A 13,146-nucleotide genomic window follows, 5' to 3' on the forward strand; every position below is an offset into this window, starting at 1 on the left:
GAACAGTGTTGGAAATAAATCAGTCCAGCGTGATGTTCCTCACGGGCTGGGGGAGCCTATGTGTGAAGCTGGGGACTTCCATTGTGTTCTGCCCCATGCGGCCTCAAGTGGAAAGCCAATGAAAAGAGGACTTGGCTGTATAATGGTGAGAATAGTGTTCAGAGCTAAGAGGTGATGTCAGCTCCACAGAAGCTGAGAGAAGGGAACTGGGGTTAATGTTATGCAACAATCTGAATGCACTGATAGAGAGCGTACGTTACACGCACTTACCTAGTTTTTATATGGATTTTAGGAGGTCTTAACTAATTGGACAAAATTTAGGTTTAAAAAAATCTGCAGTAGTTTGAATACAGACTCCATGGCTAAAACAATGACATTTGTCCTGTTATTTCTAGAGTGCAAAATTATATTCTAAGTTAAGAAAAGAAGTGTAGATCATTCTTGAAGCATTATAAGCTTTGCAGTCAGGAAAAAATAACCTTAAAGATCACATTAGCAAAAAGTAGAGATTGAGAAGTTTTTTTTCTTTCCCAGTCTTTTGTATTTTGGAATAACCATGGGTCATATATTCACACTCACAACATTTCTGACAACAACTCTGACTGCATCCTGCAAAAAGGCAGAATGTGCACTCCTCTGGTTGGTGTGAATAGCAACTAAACTATGAAAAATGGGCCTCTTGACAAATGCAGCACTGTCCTTGGAGCTGGTGGCCAGTAAGAAATATCGAGATGGGGGGAGTTGTGACAGGCAGCAGGTTCGGTGCTGGGGGAGTGCTGACCTGACCTGATTGTGTCCAACAGTGAGAGCAGTTCTGCTTCAGTGCAAAGCCATTCAAAAGGAAGCTGCTTAGGCAACAACAGATGGTACAGCAAGCAGCTGTAGGGAATACTTGAAAGAAACTGTACCCTGTTTCATAATACGTTCATTCCTTTCATTTTTCTATATGTTAGTTTTGCTGTCTCCTAAAAATACCCTTTCGGAAATTGTATCCTGTAAAACGTTCTGCAAGAAAAATCCTGTTCTGCCTAGATTTTCTACTCCTTCAAAACATCGATTCAAAATATGTGGTATTTTGTGGACAGGTCCCTGAGAGTACAGATGAAAAGACTTAAAAATGCTGCTTTTAACCACACAGGAAAACAATTACATATTCAGGGAAAGGGCACTGAGAGGTTAAACGAAAAGTTGGGTCTAGAGGAAATCTGACTGCTGTGGGACAACACACAGCAATAGGTTTTTAACCTATTATCCAACAGAAGCTCTTAGTCAAGTTAAAACAATTATATTCAGCTGTATTAAAATCATTAGGCCAAACAATGAAGCATTTACTCATTCTTTACTCAGGCAAAACTATTAACTTCCCTAAGAATGTAGATTCACTAAGGACCTCGAGATTTGACCTGTTATTTATAACACATGAACATTTTCTTAAAAAGTTATAATTAAGGATTCTGGGGGATTTACTTCAGCTGGTGTAAATTGGCATAGCTCCATGAAGTCAATGGAGCTATGACAGTTTACACTAGCTGACGATCTGCCCCCAATTTCCAGTAAATATTGCAGACTAGTATCCTTTATTTCTCTATAAAATCCTTCCAGTCTGGGCAGCAGTTAGTTTAGACTTCCCCATCCACCCTGTGTGTCTAAGCTCTGACCAGAAGGGACTATCTCTTTGGGAAAGAGGATAGTTCACTCTTCATGTCCATTCATTCCTCAATCTCTTTGTTGAGATATTGAACAAGGATGTCAATTGTGAAGGTGGTTTTTATAATATGGACACCTGCCGACTAGGAAATGGACTGAGACCACCAACTCATTTCACATAAGCTACCAAACAGCTGGCAGATGGTAAACAACTTTTGGTCACTATTGTTCCTGGTTGGATTAGAAACGGTGACCCAGAGGTGAACAGCTCCATATCCTGTTACCAAGGACGTGTCCCTACTTGATGAATACTTACTGAATATTACATTTAAGTGGAAAATATAAATAACACCAAAAAAGCAGTTGACACTTGTAAATTCCTTTATGCTTTTTGCAGTCTTGTGTAACATTTTCTGCAGCTTCTTGTACGTTTTTCCTGCCCTTTTTAAATTTCCCATCATAGAGCTGCATCAAGCTAGGAAAGTCTTAAAGAATATCAGAAACACTTAGAACATTTTGGTTTATTTTCACTAAATACAATTTTTAAAAAATCACTCATCTGTGATGATATAAATCTGCTTATATAGAGTCTAAGCTTTTATTTTTTTTAAACTTTCTAGTCCTTGAAGTTGCAAAGAAACCTTTCCAAACATGCATTGAAGGAACTGATGTTGAGCTGTTTTGTTGAATCTGCACACAACTCCATTTCCCCAGTTGCTGCTTTGAGCTTTGTCAAGTTGCATCAGGATGAAGACTCACCTCAGTCTTGTCAGTTTTCACTGTTGCTGTTCATAACTGTGTGCATTGGTGAAATTTGTAATCGTAGCACTGGAGTAGTAAACAATGATCCCTGTCATATGAGGGGGATATAACCTTCTGTAACTCTAACTTATATCACAGGTAGGGTCCTTCCAAATTCATCGTCCGTTTTGGTCAATTTCATGGTCAAAGGATTTTAAAAATCCTAAATTTTAGTATTTCAGATATTTAACTGTGAAATTTCACACTGTTGTAGCTGTAGGGGTCCTGACCCAAAACGGGGTTGGGAGCAAGGGTCTTGTTTGGAGGTCACAGTGTTGCCACACTTCTGTGCTGCTGGTGGTGGCAGGCTGCCTTCAGAACTGGGCGGCCAGAGAGCGGTGGCTGCTGGCCAAGAGCTTTGCTCTGAAGGCAGCACCGCCTCCAGCAGCAGCACAGACATAAGGCTGGCATGTTACAATATTGCCACCCTTCCTTCTGTGCTGCTGCTGGCGTGGCACTGCCTTCAGAGCTGGGTACATGGCCAGCAGCCACCGCTCTCCAGCCACCCAGCTCTGAAGGCAGCGCAGAAGGGTGGGAATACCATGACCCCCCGTAAAATAACCTTGCAACCCGCCCCTCCCCCCCACACAACCCTCTTTTGGGTCGGGACCCCCAGTTTGAGAAATGCTGGTGAAATCTGTATTGTGTAGGGTGAAGGTACACAAAAGACCAGATTTCACGGGGGAGACCAGATTTCACAGTCCATGACATGTTCTTCATGGCCGCGAATTTGGTAGGGCCCCTAATAATAGGACAGGGAATAAAGAATAGTCTTTTGCAGCATTCCTGCATGCTGCAAATTTTATTGCACAGTAGAAGAAGAAAAATTGAATCTTTTGCCAAAAAATGGAGCAAAATGAAGCCACCTGAATCCTTCGGTCTGGAAAGGAACCTGGCAGAGAGCTGGAAGAAGTGGTTACAAGACTTCCAGATTTTCCTGGAAGCAAGTAGTATTGAACAGAAATTGGAGGGGATGAAATCCTCCATACTGTTGTACATAGCATTGTAAATCTACAGTGCATTCTGCAGAGAACACAAAGAGGACTGCAAACTGCTAGACAAAGCCAGTCCAACATTTGAATGCATTCTTGATTGTCACCTAGAGAAGGCTTATTTTCTTTACAAGAACCTGGATGCCAGGTGAGTCTTCTGCCCACTCTGATAAGCTAAGTTATGTGAATAGTAACAAGTGGACTTTGTAGAGACCAAGTGAGTGTAACATAATTGATAACCAGGTTCAAAACAAGATAACTGTGAAAAATTGACTTGAATTTGCAAAGAACAGTAAATATTGAAAGGGATGATGAAATCTGTTCTTCCCAAATTAGTCTTAGCAAGCAGTGAAAGAAATGGAGTGCATCTAAATAGTAGAATACAGGGGTAAATATATAGCAGAGATCAGATTTGTTATCAATAAACTTAATGCAAAGCATGCTAAGGGAGAAGAGCAGCCTGCAAATGATCAGATGGATGTGTAAATTGTCTACAGAGTGGAATGCAAAAGATGTTCTTGAATAATTTGATGGGGTGTTTAACAGACAGAGATGTGTTAAAGATAAAATATAACACATTTATATGTGTCTCAGTGAGTTCCCAAAAATTCATGTACTATGTAAAATCCCATTAGCATGGTGAGATAAAGTAAATTCTGAATATGACCGAATGGTAAAATCAGATGTTACTGAGGAAATCATACATGAAAATCAGTCTCAATAAATATCTTATAGCAGACATACTTTCAAGGACACTTCTAAATAGTGGAAGCAGAAAGCTGCTAAATAAACATGACTCAAGTACTATTTCTGAAATAATATTTGACAAGCCTCAAACAAGATACACAAAAATGATTTGCACTTATGTCAACTTATAAAAGTAATTCTAGATGGATACCTGACAAAAAAAGCCACACATCTCCAAGTATGAAACTTTTGGGGATTGTTGTGATGATATTGCTACAAGTGAAAGGATTCCATAGAAAGAACTTTGTGCCATAATGTGGCACCATATGAGGTCAGAAAAGTTAAACATAGTATACAGTGCCCACCTGCATACTGAGATGTGAAAGAATAGAGCTCTGGATGTCTTATTCTGGCCAGGCATGAATGTTGCCATTCTTCTTATCAGAAGCAGAGCTTGCCACGCTTTTCTGTGGCAGCCTCATCAACCAAATGCAAAGCCCTCAGACCACTGTCAAAACTGGTTAGAGGGCATTTGTCAGTGATGTGTGACATTGTCTGTCTTCGGCCATAGCTCCATGTGGGATCCTCTCTTTGGCCTCAGGTGTGAAGGCTGGCTGCACAGTGACCCTGGCCCATTTTAATCTATTCAGAAGGGCCCATGGGCAGAGTGGCAAATCAAAGCTGAGTACACCCGTGGTCAGATCAGTTATAAGAAATGGTTTCTGACGTTGGCTGCAGGCCATTCTTCATGCCACATCAACATTACAGAGAAATCTGGGCAGAGCAAGTGGGCCCACAATGAGTGCCTTGATGACAAGCATGCTCTTGGGTGGTCAAAGAACCTCTGTTTATAGTGGTAGGCTCATTTGCCCTGATCTTCTCAATGAGTCTGGCTGTAGTATTCTCATGGCAGATGTATGTGGAGGAATGATGGTGTGGGTCAAATATCCCAGTTATGATGCACATGGTTGAGTGTAGTTGTGTGTCAACCAACTTGACATGAGATGAATAAAGCCAGACCAGAGCACAGTATTCTGCTGCAGAGTAACAGTGGGTTAAACCAGATGATCGTCTAGTTTGAGCATTTTTTCCCCATGAAGTGGCAGCCTGTTTGCTTAGAAAGTTGTTGCATGTCCTCACCTGAGCTGCAGTTTTCCTTAGGTGATTTAGAGATGTGAGAGATTTATCTAGGCTTACTCTGAAGTAGACTGGGTGGGATTCATGTTTCAAGTTATGTATATTGAGAAAGATAATCAGTTCTTGGTCTGCTCTGGAGTTGTAAAGATGGAACACACTCCAAACTGTGTTGGTCACACTTGGCTGTAAATACCACTGACTCTACAATATTCTGCTCTCTTAATTAAGTCAACATTCTGGGCATCTGCAAGTTCTGGAAAAGATCATGCTTGTATATCTAAGCAAATGTCATCTGCATATGTTAACTTGACTGGGTGAGCAAAAAGTCGTTTGTGTACAGGTTGAAAAACGTTGGGCCCAGCACAGAGCCTTGGGGTGGACCATTCGTATGTCTTTTCTGCATGCTAACTTTGTCTCCCATGTGCACTCCTTCTGTTGCAGAGGAGAAGGTCAGCAATATTGACTACCCATGCTGGGAGTGCTCTTGGCAATAGAACTAAGAGTCCCATGTGCCACATTGTCATGTGCTGCCATCAGGTCCAAAACTATAGCTCCTGTTTTCAGGTTTTTCTGAAAATCATTTTCAATTAATATTGTCAAAACTAGCACTTGATTGCAGGTGCTCCAACCTCCCCAAAAGCCCGCTTGCAATTGAAGATAGGGCATTCAAGTGTGATGATATGCAATAAGTACAAGCAAAAGAACCACTGACACTACATGATATCCCTGATTGCCATTAGTCTGAGGCTGGCACAGATCTGTTTGAATTACGGAAAGATTATCTTTTATTTTTAAAATTGAACCATTGCACAATACATCGAGTGACACTGTAATGACACTACAGATCACAGCTTGATCCACCATGGTATTCTGGTAAATTGCTGATAATAGCCCACAATTTATAAGTGACTCATTACAGGAAAGTTTTCTGATGGATCAGTAGAGGTACACCACATCAAGCCCTTATTTTACACAATCAAATGGGTGAGCAGAAAAGACAGTATAAATAGTAAATAACTGGATTTTAATAAAACTCTGATACATTCAAATGAATCTTACTCGCCATTCCATTAGCATATTGAAGCATACCTCACAATGCTTTCCTAGGATCACCAGTTCAGAAATTTGTGGGCAGAAGGACAAAGATTTTAGTGTCCAAACTTCTTCATAAACCAGACTACCCAGAAATAGTTACAAAAGAACAATACACAACAGAAGAAATAATTCAACGAACATGCCAGTTGCCACCTTTGCGAGTGGGAGTGAATACTGGATTTCAAACAGAAAATGGCTGGAAATCTGCCAAGGTAACAGCTTATGCCATCTGCACCGTGAATGTCAGTCCTAGAGAAGGAACAAAAACATCTAAACAATACCATGGAGGACACTGTCTCTCTGTATCTTGTGGGCATCCAGAATACTTCTGACAATGCCCATGTGTGGACAAAAATAACACATGGTCACCCAATCTCTGACAGTGGAAAAGATACTGAGCACCAGTAATAAACTTCAGGTGATGGATCCATCTCATATGCCAAACAATCCACTACAGAAGGAACTGTTTTGAGAACAAGAAGTGTCTGTTTGATCAGAAAGCCATTTAGGTTCAGAAACAGTAGTTATTAACAGCTGTCCAGTAAGAAGCAGGATAATCCTCTCATCAGTCAGGGGAGTTCCTCTCCCCAACTTCCACTTTAGAGGTTTCTGTGTGAATACTAATTGAAAGTATTAGTTTGTTCTGATCTTTTTAGTTGATATCTTGTATTTGCATTTGATTAATAATAAAAAAGAAAAATGTCTTTGGAGACAGTGGCTACTGCCTCCTGCCAAGAGACAGGTATATACTTGTGTAATCTCAAAACATGCTATACAAGAGGAAAGGTAGATAAAGATAATTCTGTCTTACTAGTAAGCTTCAGTGTCACATAGTTATTACAAAACTGGATCACTTTCACCCTGCTGCTGCTTGGAAAAGCCCTGAGCATCACCAAGACTATGTATGGGGAAGACTCAAACAGAGAATAGGTGAGGGGTAGCATCCCATTAGCAGTAATCAGAAAGTTGAGCAAAGGTTAGAGTAGTACATTCCCCCTCTTCAACAGGTAGGAGGCTAGGGAGAGGTACGGTAATGGATACACTTCCTTCTTACTCTCACAGCAGCCGGAGTGTAGAGAGTTGGGAGAAGGGGAAACGTGCTCTTCCTCCCTTCCAGCCAGAAAAGGTTGGGGAGTGGGTAAAGCGGGGATAGAGAGCTGAGGAACATTGTCCAGAGATAACATGCTGGTACAAATCCGAGCACCTACCTTTTTCTCCACAACTGGATAGGATGTTGGCTTTTTACCTGGGCGGTAGGGCACCCTTCCATCTTTTGTAATGGCCTTCAGTAGGGTTAGTCCTCTGACTCGTAAGCCTTTGGTAAAATTTGGAGCATGTATGTGTATGGAGGTGCATTGGGTGGGCAAGAATGAGCAGAAGATTGATGGGTTAAGTGAGAAAAAAGTATATAGTGTGTGTATATATGTCAATAGATTTTATATATGTATATAGAGAGATTGATTTTGAGAGAAGAAAGGAGAGCCAGAAAAAAAAGGGAGGAGGTAGAAAACAGATTGAAGGGTTGCAGAGAGAAGGAAAAGAGAACAGATGCTGGAAAGGATGCAGCACAAATTTCTATAGGACAGAAAAGGAAAAGTGAAGTCAGGAAGGGAAAAGAAGGTACAACAAAAGAGATGTAATGAGTTGAACTTTTTAACATGTATTAAAAAGAGAGTAGACAAATTGATACAGTAGACAAGTGTTCTGTTCCTTGAACTTGCAGGGGTATGGCATTTCGTGTGTGTGACTTTGTGGGTGTGGCCACACAGCTGTTTTTCAGTGAGGTTACTTAGGCTTAGTTCTCAGGCCAGCATGTATCATGGATATATTTTTTCAATCCCTGTTTTTATTATAAAGTAGTTGCCTCCACTGTTTAGTCATAACTGGTATCGCAGACTGCTGGGGAGTTGCTCTTGGAATTCCCTAAACAGTAAATGAGAGCACTCTAAAACACTTCAGAAGAGATAGGAAAGGAAGCCTTGCCGTTACATGCCTTTTTGAATATGAAGATGTACCGTACTGGAGCAATCTCTCTCTTTTTTTGTGGGGGAAGGGACATATACTTAGCAAATGACACTAAGAATCTATGTAAGGTGGAATAGATTTCAAAATAGATGGCAAACCAGCATCATTAGTCCATAATGATCTAAAAATGAAGATTTATAGTACTGAAAATGAAAAATGTAATGTTCCCCATACTTAAAGAAAATTTCACAACTTCAGGGCATTATTTTCAGAAGTGACTATTGGTTTTGGGTTCCTCAGTTTTTGTGTACCCAAATGGAGACATTGTCAAGAGGCATGATTCTAAGAGAACGGGTACTCAACACTTTCTGAAAAACCAAGCCCCAGTTAGGTGCATCAAGCTGAGCACCCAGCAATAGAGGCATGCAAAAATAGTCTTGAAACACTCTTGAAATATTGACCTTTGTGTCCAAATTCTGTCCTTCATACATGCAGTTAGATATCCATATGCAAAAATCCAAGGGTATATTTTGTTTACAGGGATCTTCTTTGGGAGGGACTTACATTAGATAAGTTAAAGTCATTTACAGTACAGTTGGATGAAAAGTAACTATAAAAAAGTATCCTTACTTTAAAAATAAATAAATCCCCCGAATATGTCCAAAACTGTAATGTCACTCATTTGAAATGGGACACTGCATGACTTTCTGAAAGAGAAATCTTTAATCCTCTTGAACAATAAGTTGGACAGCAAATTAATGAACAGTGCTTTTGGCTGTCACTCATTCTGTGATTTCTGTGTCGAAGTTTGTAGCAGAAGAGAGGCTTGTTAATAAAATTACTTTATCCAGAGGGAATTCCAATTTCTAGTAACAGGTTCCAGAGTGCTTTCAGTGGGTACTGATGTAATGCATATAAATGCTTGAGGCTACTTATGAGACAGGTATAACTAAGACAATGAAGTGTAAGCTAGTGTTACTGAAATGAATGTATCAATTGAATTACATAATCATTTTGAGACTATTAGTAAGTCAGGAGAAGTCTGGCAGTTTGAAATTGCCAAAGTGAAAACAAATATAGGACCGTAGGTAGAATGCAAAGAGTTCAGTACTGCTGTGTTGTACTGTGTTTGGGAAATGTGCGTCAGTATTTTGAGATATATAATAAGGCAGAACAGAATTTAATTTTATGTAGGGTTCTTCATACTTAAGGTATTGTAAAGCACTTTACAAAGTGATGACTGAGATACTGGAAGTGTGGCTCAAGGGCTTGGTAATAAGATACAGAGCCTTTCACCTCTAGGTCACTGGTTCAAATCTGCCTTGGGTTAAAGAAGACTAAAACTTGTTACCACCTGACAGCTGTTCATTGGTCTCAGAAAAAAGTTGATGGTCTTAGTCCAGTTTTTAGTGGACTAGTGTCCACATCACAATTAGCACTTTTTACAGTCTCCTGAGAAAGGCAAAGGATTTACACTTGATCTGGCTCCCACTGAAGTCAGTAGAGAACTTCCATTTACTTCAACAGAAGCATAATCAGGCCCTTAATGAGCATGGAAACTGAATTACTCTGTACTAATACAGATGATCTTTCAAGGTCAAGTCTGAAGTACTTTGGCAAAGCACTGTGAGAGAAGCTTGCACAGTACTTCCTGTTCTGTAGCGTCCTGCGCATGAATAGATGATTTCAGTCTTCTTGGGGAATGCCAGTCACACAAGAACTGATATTTAATTTGAAAATTATTTTGAAGTGTGGTGGTGAGGAAGATACTGGGAGTGTATGCAAATGCAGCAGTCATCCAACATTCAGCACTAGCTTTCACACACATTCTTGAGCATTAAAAACTGATTTATTAATAGAGGAATGTTGGCGAGAACACTGATTTTATTACCCTGGATTTTTGAAAAGGGATGTGGTGTCTTATTTCCACACAGCCACCCAGAATCTGATGGCACCTGTAAGAGAGTAGTACCCATACTGTAATATAGTATCATCACTGGCTATGAGCCCAAGTACTGATTTGTAATTATATCTGTCTTCTAGCCTGGAGGCAATAATGCTACCAGCTCAATACAGACACTAAATCATAAGGAATCATGTAATACAGGACTAGAATGCCATCAGGTGGCTCAAATATCAAAAACCATGAGTGTGACCCTCAAGGATTTTATCATCAAAACATCAAACCAGAAATTTCTTTACTTTCTTTGCTCTCTTCCATTTAAGATATTTCTATATGCAACATTGTTTACAAATAAAATGAGATGTATTGTTATTATAGGCCATTGACCTATTTAGCACATCTCAGTAGAGATTTGACTAAAAAGTATTCTTGTTTCCCACATAAAAATGCATTACATAAAAGGAAAAAAGACAACAAAAAAGACCATCATTTGGATGATGAACAAGATTTTCCACAATGCCTGTTATTCAGAAGGAATTTTCTGACACCTGCAGTATATATTTATACTTGTTAAATATATGTAAGGAATGACACACAACAGAGTGTGCATGTGTGGTGAGGTATTAATAAGACTGATAGCTTCAAGTAGAGTTTAGTGGCATTATTTTTTAATGGTGTCTGCCTTCAAAGAGTCATTTCGGCACTAATCGTGGATACTTGCAAGACAAGGGCAGAGCACATGGGGTTGGCTGGAACAGTTGAAAAAATGATGATTACTCAGCTGATGATTATGGAGTCTTTAAATCCTTAAAATGAGTAAAAGCAAATAGTGGATAGAAAATGTTCCCTATTTTTGACTCTTCTTCCTCTCTTCATTGGACATATTGAAAGGCCTTTGATGTAACTATTTGCTTCCAGTCTATAAATATGTTATCACATATCTATCTTTGGCGATCAGTCAGATTGTTCCTTTTAAATCTAATTTATAAATAGTTTTGTATGTGTTTTACATAATTTAAAATGCCTTTAAAATAGTCTGATAAACAATGTTTTAATCCTATTGAGGTAAGTGAAATACCAAATGGAACTAGGAAAAAATTAATAAATGATGTAATGTCTGTTTAACAAGAATGCTGCTGCACGTTCCATTTTCAACATACTGAGGAATATGCCCATTTTCTTGAACCATTTTGTTATTCCTATATTGAATGTAAAAGAAAAAATAGCTTCTCTCCTATCAACTGACTGATGTGAGGTAATTCTGATTAGCTAAATCTGCCTTCTTCATTGAGGTTAATATAGTTTGACAGCACCTCCATTAGGAAGCAATAATTTCTGTTGATAGTAAACAGTTGATCACTTTCAGCAGAGATGGGGAATGTCTTTTGTCTTACATTAGATTTGAGCTGTTGGCTAAAATAGAATTAAATTCCTCTGATTCCAAAAGTAAAGTGATATATTCAGGAGTGGAATGGCAGAGCATGTTGTAGTGGTAGTAAATAGTTATGCTATGGTAGCACCCAAAGGCTCTAATTAGATTGGGCCATCAATGTGATGGGTGCTGTGAAAACATAGAGAAGAGGCATTTTCAGTCCTGAATGGATTGCAGCTAAAGGATTTTGGAAAGGAGTGCAGAGACTGACTTTTGTTGTAAGAAGTATAGATTATCACACATAAAACGTGTGTCATTGGCACCTATGCAAGCTGAGTCAAACTTTGTTAGAGTGACTCAGAGCATTGTCCTAGGGAGACAGAAGTGAGGGTAATCATTAACCTTATCAGGAAAGCAGTAAGATTTTATGAACAACCGCTATAAGTGCAATTCTGTACTTTAAGAAATGGATGGATGTGATAAATAGCTTTTCAGGCTAGATCGGATTGGATTGTAGATGGATTACAGAGTTTGATTTGTGTTTGCGTTTAATTTTTTTTCACTTAATGTAAAAAATCTAAAAAAGAAAAAATAGCAAGTATATTTCTTGGGTAGAATTCCATTTACACGGTTTCATGTTATTTGTTTTCTTTTGTGATAAATGAAAAATCCCAGTGAAATATTTTTTTTGCTGTGCTCTAATAACTGGGGTGTTAAAAGTAAAGTATCTGCTGCTAATGTTGGTTGTGATCTGGTATCTATTGTAACATGTGGAGGTGGTAATGCCACATATAATGGGTGGAGAAAAGGAACCAAGAGCTTTGTGCAAACAGTTATTTACTTCTCCAAAGATTGTTTGTTTCCTGGAATGTGAAACCAAGAAAACTCTGTGACAGAAGGAAGCTGAGGTATCTTTATTTACAGAAGGCTATATTCTGGTACCCTTACTTACACTGGGTAACACTTTTCTCCACAAGTGGTCCCATCAGACTTCATGAGGAATAAAGTTCTATCCAACATGAAATGAATATGAATGGTTTCTTTAGCTGAGTGCTCTGGTGCTGTCAGTGGGGGATAATGCTCAGGGACTGCCTTCACCCATTTCCCACGTTTGTTTCATTCTCTCTGGCAAGGAAGATTGAATGTGACTTCCTCTAGAACCCATCAGTATTACACTTCTTCCCCATTTTTTCTTGTCTGTCATCTCTTGATATGGAGTAGGCTATACAGCCGATGTGGGCTTAGGACCAAACTTGGTCCACGAACTGTGATCCACTGCATGGCAGCACATTGTGTGGCTATTAGACCACTAGGGTAGATTGCTCAAATTTATTTATTTTATCAAATTTTATCAAATTTATTTCTGTTGCCCTCAAACTGCACCTCATTATGTGAACCTAACAGCAATGTTTTCACATTTTTCTGAAAGGCAGAAAGAAGTACTTATGCTCATTTACTCTTCCCTTCTCCCTCCTTTTTTTACTGAAGGGAAACATTTTGCCTTCTGCCATTGCCAAATTATTTAGAAGAGTGTAAATTGAAGCCAT

At 39.2% G+C, this 13,146-nt stretch overlaps 1 protein-coding gene across 2 annotated transcripts in view; it reads left to right on the forward strand.

Moving 5' to 3' along the window:
* PTCH1 (patched 1) overlaps nt 1–13,146 on the forward strand; it is a gene marked incomplete at its 5' end in the record, with an annotated part of 82,814 nt that overhangs the window by 22,040 nt on the left and 47,628 nt on the right. The window lies entirely within an intron of this gene.

Source organism: Lepidochelys olivacea, assembly GCF_965140295.1.
Source record: "Lepidochelys olivacea isolate rLepOli2 genome assembly, chromosome: 5".
Taxonomy (NCBI): domain Eukaryota; kingdom Metazoa; phylum Chordata; order Testudines; family Cheloniidae; genus Lepidochelys; species Lepidochelys olivacea.